The following is an 11,586-nucleotide window of genomic DNA, read 5'->3' as shown; positions in this document are numbered from 1 at the left end:
TGTTGGCCGACTAATAGTAAGTAGATCGTCGATTGTTCGTACTGTGAGTCAGCCATATTTGTGGTCAGGGAACGACGATCACCGCTTAGCTTTTCTTCCGATGGCGTTCATACCGATTATGTAATCAACGCGGCGCGTACTATGAGTACGTGTAATTTAGTTCCAAGAAGTACCGTTGACTCTGCTCGCTTCACCGCCTAAGGTGCTTCGTTTCCTTCTGCAACCGTGTTTAACCGGCGCGCGTCTCTTCGCTTCGAGATCTGACAGAAAGAACGTTGGATAGCCACGATGCAACAGGAACGCGTTCCAATGTCTTTTTTTCCAAGAGTTTCTAAGGGAGTCTATTAACTCGAAGATAAATAATCGATGATCGATCGAAACGTGTCTGGTTTTATCGCCGCGACAGTTGTTGCTTATTCTTCATCCTCTGTCTATTTCTTTCCTAACGCTGCAATTGTCTACGATTAATGTACTTACTCGTAAAACACGTATCGAAGAGGTGGAAATGGCATAGCCGTATGAAAAAATTAGCAAAAAAATTCTAGCTACGAAGGATGAGCAGTTTCGAAGGATCCCAGAGAAATTATAGTAATACCAGTGGCGCAAGTTGATACGCGGAATACGGTTAATTGTACCAGGGAACGAGGAAATTGTTGCATTTTAATAACCCTCGTTCGCACGAACCACTGGATCCTCGTAGAAAATGAAATCGCGTGTGTTCGTCGCAAAAACCGCTTGCAAGGAATTAGCGAGGCAAGGAAGCTGTTGAGCAACGAGCCTGGCCGAAGGAAAGTTTCCTTTTCGAATAATTTAACTCGGACGTTAGTTGCTGGACTGTTGCTCGTTTACGAAGATTGGAAAAGCGATCTTCCAGTCTGTGATCTTTACGAATCAAAGATGGAGTAGAAGTTAAGAAGATTCTAGAATAGACATAAATTAGACTTGAGATGAATTTAGGTCACGCAAGCGATTTGCTTTGCAAGTGATGCTTAATCGCATAATTGTGAATAGATTAATTTAGACTTTATAAATTTTCTGATATTTGGGTTCGTTTTTCGTAAGAAATTGGCTTGAGCTTTAAAGATAAAAAATAACAATTCAAAACGATGGATTATTCATTTCGACTACATTGTTACTTTTATTTTAGAAATAATACAGAGAAGCTAACATTATTGGCTTTATCACGGTATGTATTAAAGCTGAGAAGAATCGAGAATCGAATAAAACAGAATGTCGATTCTACCTCGTTAAAGGATCGCAAATAATTTACAAATTTCCATAAATTTGTTCAAAGACACCTACAAGCTATAAATTATGCTTCGAGCAGGCTTCCTCGAATAAAGACGTTCGTATAATTCGGTATGTTTGCATTCGGCGAAGGTGATCAGCGTTACAAGATGCAACAACATCCACGGATGATTAATCGTACCCTACACGCGCATTTTTTATCAACAGGTACCTGCTTTCACTTGGAATCCACGATTAAACTTGCGTGTCTTTCGTTGTAATGGAAAACTGAAGAACGCACCGATGACTCTTGCAATTTACAGAGATCGATTCCTAAGTTGAGACGTATGTAATGGCAAAGTAATTTCTTTGCCTTTTTATTCCTCTACTGTTACTTTTATAATGGGAAACTGAGAAACATGACGATGGTTTTTGCAATCTTCAAGGATTCTTATGAAAACAGCAATAAGAATGAAGCGTAGATACTGTGGATATGGCGAAATAATTCCTCTGTGTCATAAGTGTACAGAGTGTCGTAAGTGTCCAAAATATCCAAAGTAGTTGCAACATTTAGCGCGTGAAATAAATCTCTGCTTGATATTCTTCGATTCTGTTCGTAAAGATATTTTGCATAAAACTTCTTACACGATATACGGAAGCTTCCGTGAACGAAGGTAGATAAAATTGGGAAAATCGTTCTGGATTTTAGCCGATGATATACAATGATTGCAAAAAGTACTTGTATTTTCGTATTAATGAAACGTATTAATTAAATTTCGTATAAATTATTAATAAAAACCTTATAAAAAGTTGCCTCGCTAGAAAATAACGCGTATAAATAATTTCTGCGGTCAAATTTCAAATATATATTTATTTATTTCGATTTGATACGTGCACATGATCGTCAGGATGGATAATCTTGCAACGACGAGGCGATGGAAAACGGTGTCTGCGATTGATGAAAAATGCCATCCACGTGAAAAGCTGGCTTACCTATATTCATCGAGCACGTGAAATCGTTGAAGACGCGTGAAGGCAGCGATGCTCGGCTGCGAGCAGTCAGGCACCGATACCGTTACACTTGGCAGCTTCCTGCCGCTCGGAATACGGCCTCCATCGGCCCTGTTTGTCTCTCTTCTGCATACTTATGCTCTACCTTTTTGGTATCGTCATTGTCACCTACTATCGGTGCGCACGCGCGCCTTCGATCTTATACCGTAATACAAATGATCGCGAACCGACGCGACCACACGATCGAACCTGGAATTCTTCACTTTCGTATGCATATAAATACATAACCTAGATACTTTTGAATTCTTCTTTTTCGTAGTGTTCTGTAACAGCAACATGGGTTCTCCTCTAGTTCGGATTTCAATCGAATGAAATTAAATTTTTGTATTGGCTTGGCATTGCGTACGAATATCAGTAGCACAAAGTAATTAGATTTTTTATGCGAATGAAATAAATGGATAGTTATTATCATATTAACGTTACGAATGTTACAAAGAAATCTAGAAGCTATTAACATAACACGTTAGTACCAGTTTGTAGATTTTGTTGAGTTTGACGATGCTTGGCGGAGTTTAAAGAACTGTTACGTGGTTTATCTGTCGATAAAATTATAATTGATGTTTTCTTCTTAATAATTATAGCAATTAAGCGATACGTTCGTTGCACGTAGGTTTTACGATTCGAAGGAACTTTGATAAAGCAACTTTGATAATTGATAGTTTTATGAACTTTTAGCTTGAACGGCTTTTGTCTGCTATACTGTTATAATGATCTCTTAGATTTAGGTGGATAAGCAAGCGAAGGTGCAATTAGTACTCGCAGAAATTACATTTTTCAATGATCACGGAACGATTTGTTAACGAAGTCTACATAATTATATCTTAATTAATTATGTGACTGTGTAGGTTTTATCGCGAAAGTTTCTTGAACTTTGATAAATGAATTCTCCCGTTAATAAGGCAGGCAAATCATACAACTATGATGATATATGTATAAAACAGTAACGAATCTAACGGGTATTGGGAAAGTAATAGTCATAGTTGTTGTCATAGTACAACGGTTTAAACGAATATAATCATACACCATAGTCCGTAATAGCGCATATCGAGGAAAATTTCACGCGTTAAAAATACCATTGTGGCTTTTAAAAAATTAAAGACCAGCTTCGTTCCTCGAAAGATATTCCAACACAAAAAATTACCTTGATCGTTCAGTATAGTAAAACGTCTGCACGTTTCGTTAGACCGATAATGAAAAAAATATTCCACACATATTACGTTGGTGTTGTAAATCCAAGAATCGCAGCAAAGTACATTTTATTAAACGATTACCCTTCTAAATTTATAAATTCATCCTTGAAACGTTATCTATGCATATAATACTTCTTCGTATAGAAACGACGTTAAAAAAACAAGGTCAGCGTGTAAAGAAGACTTCAGTCCTATTAGAAACAACAAAGGCGGCTCTCCAGTCGAATTAGGAGAAAATATGATAATCGTCTAGTCGTTTGCACAAAGCAAATCTTAGAAATCCGATAACTTTACACGCAATGCATGACCGCTTACCATGCGCTGTTATTAAAAGCTGAAACCTCATTATGTACGCACGTCGACTCACGCTGCACGCCTAAATCGGAATTTCCCTTCCGCCATAAGGTTACCACCATTCCGTTCCAATTGCAATCGATTCGTAACCGATCGAAGGCACACTTTTCGCGAAAAGTAAAAACCGCGCATTCCAAGCTAGTCTACGCGAGTTAGCTTTCAAATTACAACGATTATCCGCGTCTTTTAAAAGCGGTCAACAGGCTGACGTCATTCCGTATGCTTCCTTCGTTCCTGCGTGGCGGATATGTGATTCGTTTATCGTTAGTTTTCTTCGTCTGGTAAGTCTGGTCTTAGTGCCGTGTAAGCGATTAATAGAAATTGCAAGAAAGCAAAAAGTCCATCCAACGCGATACTAATAGAATTCTAATTTCCTAACAAAATTTCGATCGAAACGAAGAATTGCTTCTCCTTCGATCGTTCTCAAACCCATCACAACCATCCTTCCACCAGACAAAATTCTCAGCCTCCCAAAAATTCTACTCACACTCGACTTAGCTCGACTCAATCCCATTTTTCTAACAGAATTTCGATCGAAGAAAAGAACGAGCTCCTTCTATTCTAACATTCTCAAACGTACCCGTTTATCCCTTTTACCAATCCAAATGCTTCATCCTCCCAAAAATTTTACTCAAATTCAACTTAATCCGATCTAATTCCTCGATGATCTATGAAACCTCCGAAAAACCCGGACAGCCCGAAGCACAATGCTATCCTGTTTTCTCGATAGAGTCACTCACGAATTCGTGGCGACACGTCACCTTATGGTCAAGCGACACGATTAGGCAGTTTTGGCAGGACGTCGACCCGGTGCGAGAAACCGTTCGAAACGCGTTGTCCGGCTGACGTGTACAGGTGTATTGCACGTATACGCGTCGCAGTGTAACGCGCGTTGGCTGATCGCATGCCACGAACTCGTATGAGAGAGCAAGGCCTCAACAGCTGTCTCTTCCCTCGTCTCGCCTTCGCTCCGTGTCCTACAAAACTCCTGGCAAATTAACGTCAGGGCATTTACGACGACCTCTTTATTCTCTCGTACATGCTGGCGCATGTGCGCCTCGTTCCACCATGGAATGCCGAACTATAACAGAAATCAACCGCGGAAGACTTCCTCTATTTCAGTGAAACCATGGAAATTAGTCAGCGAGATATTTTTTAATCTCTGTTTGATCTGGTTTGAGCGAGTTTGATGGCGTTGAGAGACGTTTAAGACGTTAAACTCTTGCGGAATTTGTTCGCTGATAGAGTCGAAATTGCTCTATTTGGTTATTGGGGGAATTAGAGGCTACGTTGTTCGTATTTTATTTGTTAATTAGGTGCTCCCTCCTACTTCTATAATCACGAAAGACAAATATCCGAAAGTAGTACGAATTTTCATTTCATTATCGCAATATCCATATAGCGGAGAATTTTAGAAACTCCGGTAGGGGATCCTTAAATAAAAAAGTAGAAGCCAGGAGATAGAGTAACTTTAATAATCAACGCTTTTCAGTTTCTTTTTTTAATTTTAAGCGTACATACATTTTTGTAATTAGACCGCGAATCTTCGTGTATCTATGGAAAGTTTAAATATATAAAAAGTATACATATTACGTATAGAATGCATGTGAAAGTATTTAAAATATTCAAAGTAAATGACTCGTCACAATATTTATAAGAGACGAAACAAATCTCTATCCTGAGTACCATTCTCTAATTACGTTGGTCGTAAGAGTCTGCATTTGCATAAACACCCATAATCTAATTATAATGATATCTTGGACTTGTAGTTAGCTGGATAACCAGGCAAAGTTGCAATTAACACATATACGGAAGATGCATTTTCTAGCGTTCACGGAACAATTTATTAAGGACGGATAATTATTAGCAGCTTGATAAATTAAACATTTACCTACATAAGTAATTTTCTTTATAAAAATCTCTCAGACTCTGATAAATTCTGATAAACGATCGTGCAGATTCTACTAATATGAGTCAATCGAGAGAGAATTTATTAAAGGAATGCATTTGGTGATCAATTTCTTCTGCGCTCGTTAATCTATACCATGAATTCGCTAATGTCTACTCTCGTTTTTACTATAATTTTCCAGAGTTAGGTAGATTCACGATTATTATGCGTAGAAAGAGTCGCGTTCTCCGGAGATTAGAAGAAGGCTCATCGGCGGAATTCTTTCAGCTAACGTTCTCCGCTGCTCCAGATCGTTTGCTGTACGAGATCGCCGATGATTATACTCTAGATGGTTTCTTTTTGGGTACGATCTCTCTAATTTTGATCGATTAACCATTTTTGCTGTACCGAACAGATGGAAAAGGTGCTAATTCCTGGTCATTAGGAGAAATTCCGACGAGATCCACAATGGGCTCATTGATTCGCTCGAGTTCATTGATAATTACACTTTGGCGAGACTTATATCGTAGAAGAAAAATTAATGGGGGAGGGATGCAAGAAAATCTTACGCGGAATTAATAAAACGTTTGAAGTAAAGATTACAAATACATACGTATTTATATATAGAAATTTCTTATGTTATCTTTTATTTTTATCTTTGATATTTCTTATTCTATTTCCTATCGCTTATTTTTACTTTCAATGTTCCTTACTTCGTATTCCTGTTCTTAATACTTTTCATCTTAAATTTCTACTTTCGATACTTGCAAGTTGCTATTTCTATTATATATTAAACGTTTCCGCGTATAATATTTCCCTCCATAAGCAATATTTAATTATGCGGACGATTAATTTTCACTTACACCCAGCCTAGTCACGCATTTACATGCCAGTGACTCGACGATCCTCTTTCTATTTAAATTTAAAGAAGCCCCATCAAAAGGCAATTTCAAGGCGATTTCGTTGCTTCCAGATGGCACGCGGTCATTCCGAAAAGTCAGAAGCGAGTCTAAGGAATTTAATAACGGTGGTGAACCCGGACAAATCGGTAAATGGAATCTCGTCTCAAGATCATCTCGATCGCGACTCAGCAACACGGAGGAAGTGGACCAAACAGACGTCATCGTGGCCACGAGGGCCGTCGTGGCATTTCCGCAAAACGGTGTTTTCTGCGAGCTACTTACTCGCGATATTTAAACAGAAACTTTAATATCGTCTGTATCGCGAGCTTTCGTAAGCCACGATATTCCCAACGTAATCTCAAGGACGTATCGGTCTCTCGACATCGCTACGCCAATGATTAATACGAACAATCTCCTCGAAAGATGATTTGTCGTAAAAAGAAATCGGAATTTTAAAGCAGGCTATTTAAATGCTAATTTGAAAACGAGTCTAAACATAATCGGCATTCTATGAAAAGGAAAATCGTGATACTTCGCTGGTCGTTCGATGAACGAATTTCATCGCGAACTGGAAATTTGGCTCTCGTTTCGTCGGATTTATATTCCTCCTGATTTATTAAGCGAAATGCCCTAGGAAGTTCTAAAATATTAAATCAGCGAATAAATTACGATTGTAATATTCGTTTCACTGACGGCTTGACTGGGAATATCTATCGGCAATTTTATATGTAATTTTTTTCTATCGATTTACACTATCGAATTCTTCTTTCTTAACTTTCACCTAGGTTCTATATTTTTATGAGTTATATGATATTAGTTCGAAGAAAATGTGACCGAGTCATTATCGCATAAATGTAATTTCTCGTTTCAATTTCGTTCGAACATGTTTTTAAAAATATTTGAAATCTTTTTCGTGTACTGACACGAGAGCAAAGTGGAGGTCCGATTTCAAGATCCTGTGAAAGCGGAGCATTAACCAGAGTTTGATTTAGCCGCGTATAACGATCGAAGAAGCTCCTTGGACAGGTCAATGTCCCGAAAAATTACTGATTGCGACTAGTTAAGACTTCTGGCCGCGCCTAATACATACATATATCGCCAGGCGCGGCGATGAATTATTAATGCTTCGTAATGAAAGACAATTACCAAGAAGAAAAGCTTGCGCTGCGAATAGACGAGACAGCCGATGTTCGTCAAGCAGGCGTAAAAACTTTTTCCTCGTCTGAAGGCGCGTTAAGTGATCTTACCACGCAGTCGTCTTTTGATCGACCATCGAGGCTAAAAAGGCTAGTCTTCGATCGTTGTCGGACACCGACGAAAGAAACGAACTATTATGACGTTTTTCTGCACTCCAGACGATTAGAGACAGACTCGATATATTTCTTCAAAACTATGACGTACGTCGAAATTGAAATTTTATAAGTGCACAGCCTTCAGGTACATTAGACGTAGAAAATATCGATTTTATTTTCTATAATTTTCTACCGTTTGTGCTATAGCGAATAGAACGATGCCAAAATTCGTGTATAAATAAAACGTGGGATATTTTCAATCTCTGAATTATTATCCGTTGATTTTAATTATTTCGTTTTATCTATTTAAAACCGTTTTAAGAATTTCACAACAAAAATTCAGCGCCAGATATATTTCACGTCAACTGCTACTTATGAAAATCATAGCAGAAACGGAATTAAGAAGCGTGTTAATTTCGATGAACGAGTAGATCGTAACTTTCTGAAGAAATGGAAACAAAAAGGAAATTTCGCCAAAGATGATTCGTAACATAATTGGCTCAAATCGCGTGACCTTCTCGAGTCTGGCATTATATTTGCCATTTATTTAAACGAAGATATTTGAGCATTTTGGTACATCGTAATGCAGCGATGTCGAAGGTAAATCTATTTTCTACCGACTTTCCACTCTGTGGATGACAAATCGAATTAGCGACGTTTATTCACACGAAATCGATTGAGAAGGATAAACCGTGAGTAACGCTTTCGAAGAAGTGAATTATTGGATAATGTCTGTCGAAATTCGTAATTCATTGGAATTGCTTCGTGTCTCGTGGCGAAACAAGGCTCGATGATTTAGAAAGTGTAACGAGATTCGTCTGGACAGAAATCGCCGAGAAGGTAAACAGCTTTTTCCAATTACCATAAGCATTCTGCAGCTGCAATTTCTCGGGCAGTTTTTACTTTGAAAAATTCTATTCTGTCGGCTATCGAGCATTCTAATCGCGTTGAATGCCTATTTCACGTTGTTATAAATAGAATCTCGAACAGTGTGACAGGGAAATTTGTTATTTTTTATATGTACCTGGTCGATACGATCTTTAGCGTTTCAGTTCCATTTTTCTAATGTGAAATTTGCATTTTTTCTTTCGCTTTTCAAAGCTGCTTCTATACAGGATACGCAAATTCCACTTTCCACGTCTTCTATGGCTATTGAAAATACAATCGGAGAAAGTCAATGAATCAATGGAAAACGTAGCGTAAAGAAGAGAAGAATGCAATGCGATTAGACAATCAACTACTTACTAGGATAATCTTGTAAAAAAACGATTGGAAAATGTAAATAACAAGTCGGAATAAAAATGTGCTGGAATAAATAGAGGATGAATTCAAACGAAAACAAGCAAATCATCGGAATAAATGGAAAAGTAAATAAAATACATCGAACAATTTTTCTACCATATCGTTTTTATCTCTTTTATCGTACCACGTTAAAACGCGATAAGGAAAATGTAAAGAAACATAAAAAATATTTTTTCATCAAAAATCTCACAAACTTTCAAATAATAAAAGAAAACAAAAGAACAGGAAACGATCTTTCGTCGAAGCGACTGAAACCGATCTAAACTTTGGACGAAAAAGAACTAAGAAAGCGAGTAAATAGTAAATAGAAAATATTCTTCGGTCAAAACTACTGGCTTTGATCCAACTAATTTAAGCTCGAGGAAAAAAGGATAAAAAAGACGACGAGTAAATAGAAAATATTTTTCCGTCAAAATAGATAAACTAACGCGATTAATCTCTTTCGCGTAGTATCACTTCATTGCCGATTATACCGCGACACTCTCTATTTCGATAATTTCGACGAACTGCCTATCTCCTCGTCCTCTTGGTGCCGGATGTCTTCGAGATGACGCCCGAGTCTCGAAGAATGGCAGAACACATGAGTCACGGGTTTTTATTTAAATCTACCGCGAGATGACGCGATGAACATTCGACTGAACGTTCTAGCCGACAATCAAGGTTCCGTTCATGAATCGTTACGATGAATTCTCCTTGAATATACGTAATCCTAGGTCGTGAATAGCCAGGAAATCGTTTAGAGTCGCTGTTCGAATAATTCGTAGCGAGTATATCGGAATGCGTCGGTTAGAGAAGAAAAGAACGATCCACGAGGCTCCTTGTGTTTCTTTTGCTCGTTGACCAGTTCGGATTCGCAGCTGCGCTGTTCATGTCGTTCGAAGAAAGTTGGGAAAGTGCGTAATCGACGCACGTTCGAGAGCCTTTGGTGGTCGAACGAGAGCACCGGTGCGAGACCAGCCAGGTTTTTAGCGTACAGCGAGCACAGGCTTCTAGGGAAATGAAAATCTTGCCGTACTACCGTTGTGTATGTGCCTTTTCTCGCCCGCTATCGATCGTATTATTAGCTTCTTGACAAAGTTTTTATTAACAAATTTTTAGTCGTCTTTTACTACGGATCTTGGAACAATCTGTACTACAATAGATACGTCTAAATTTTCGTTGGTCCGTAATTCTGAAAAATCACGATAAATCTATCTAGGGAATTTGGGTTTGAAGATCAGAGTCAAAGTACCTACACTACAAAGTACCTAACAAAACTTTAAAATATACGAAATATTCAAATACTCGTATATAATCTTGTAACTTTGTCCCATATCATCCCGTATTATGGCTTAATCCCCATAACGTTCCTCTGTTTTCCAATAATCTGGCGATCCCAGATGAAAACTGGGATCCGCGAAAGGCGAAGAACCGTGACATCGGTCGGCCAATTTGCTTCGCCGGATTTTTCTGGCTTGCTAGGCAGCTTAAGAACGATGGTTCCGTTTTATTTATAAACGGCAGGACACGGTGATTCGCGTGCGTGCAACGAGCTGCCGGGTTGAACGCCTCCGGAGTGCAACAGACCCGATAAAACAGTAACGGAGCTCCTCTATCGCGTTCGCCGTTCTGTCGCGAAATTGTTCGACGTGTTCGACTTTCCGAACCCAGTATCCGCATCCAGTAATCGATTTGCACAGTGGAGTTAATTGAAACTTGAAAATGATCGCGCTCCGGTCGCGGACGACTGACCACGCGAGCGCGCCATAATACATTTCTCTTATGTAATACAATGCTTGGGAAAAAAGTGTTACATTCGTTGCAATCGGTTCACGTGGCTGTGAGAGATCGTTTAAGACGGTGCAGAATGAAATCAGATCTTTTTATATTGTTTATTTATAAAGATATATGTATTTTTGTAATTAGTACAGGTTAAAAATATAAAGCGTACTTTTTATATAGTTTCGACGCAGAATTTTTATTGGAATTTGATAGTGGTTTATTTTATTCGTTATTGTCACAGCTGGAATTTTTATTTAGTAGAGTTTCATAGAATAGACTGGTTTATTTAGAAAATTCTTTCGTTAACTTCTTGTTTTTGGAAAAACTTTATCGAGATTTCTATCGTGATTGAATTTGCGTTGTTATTTTTCAGAACTTCTTCTTTTCTTATTAGCACAAATATTCGCGTTTCGTGACTTTTTAGTTGTAAGAAAAAAGAACAAATTAATCGATTAATATGCGCTTTTTGCTACATGGAAAATTTAAACTCGAATTAATTCAACGTTCGAGGATAATTTTATCGCAGATATCACTTCGAGCTTAAAATAAACCTACACGAAGTGATTTGAGCATTATTATACAACAGAGTAGTAAACGAT

This window comes from Bombus affinis, chromosome 15, assembly GCF_024516045.1.
Source record: "Bombus affinis isolate iyBomAffi1 chromosome 15, iyBomAffi1.2, whole genome shotgun sequence".
NCBI classification, from domain to species: Eukaryota; Metazoa; Arthropoda; class Insecta; order Hymenoptera; family Apidae; genus Bombus; species Bombus affinis.
The sequence above is the reverse complement of the archived record's forward strand: the minus strand, read 5'-3'. Positions refer to the sequence as shown.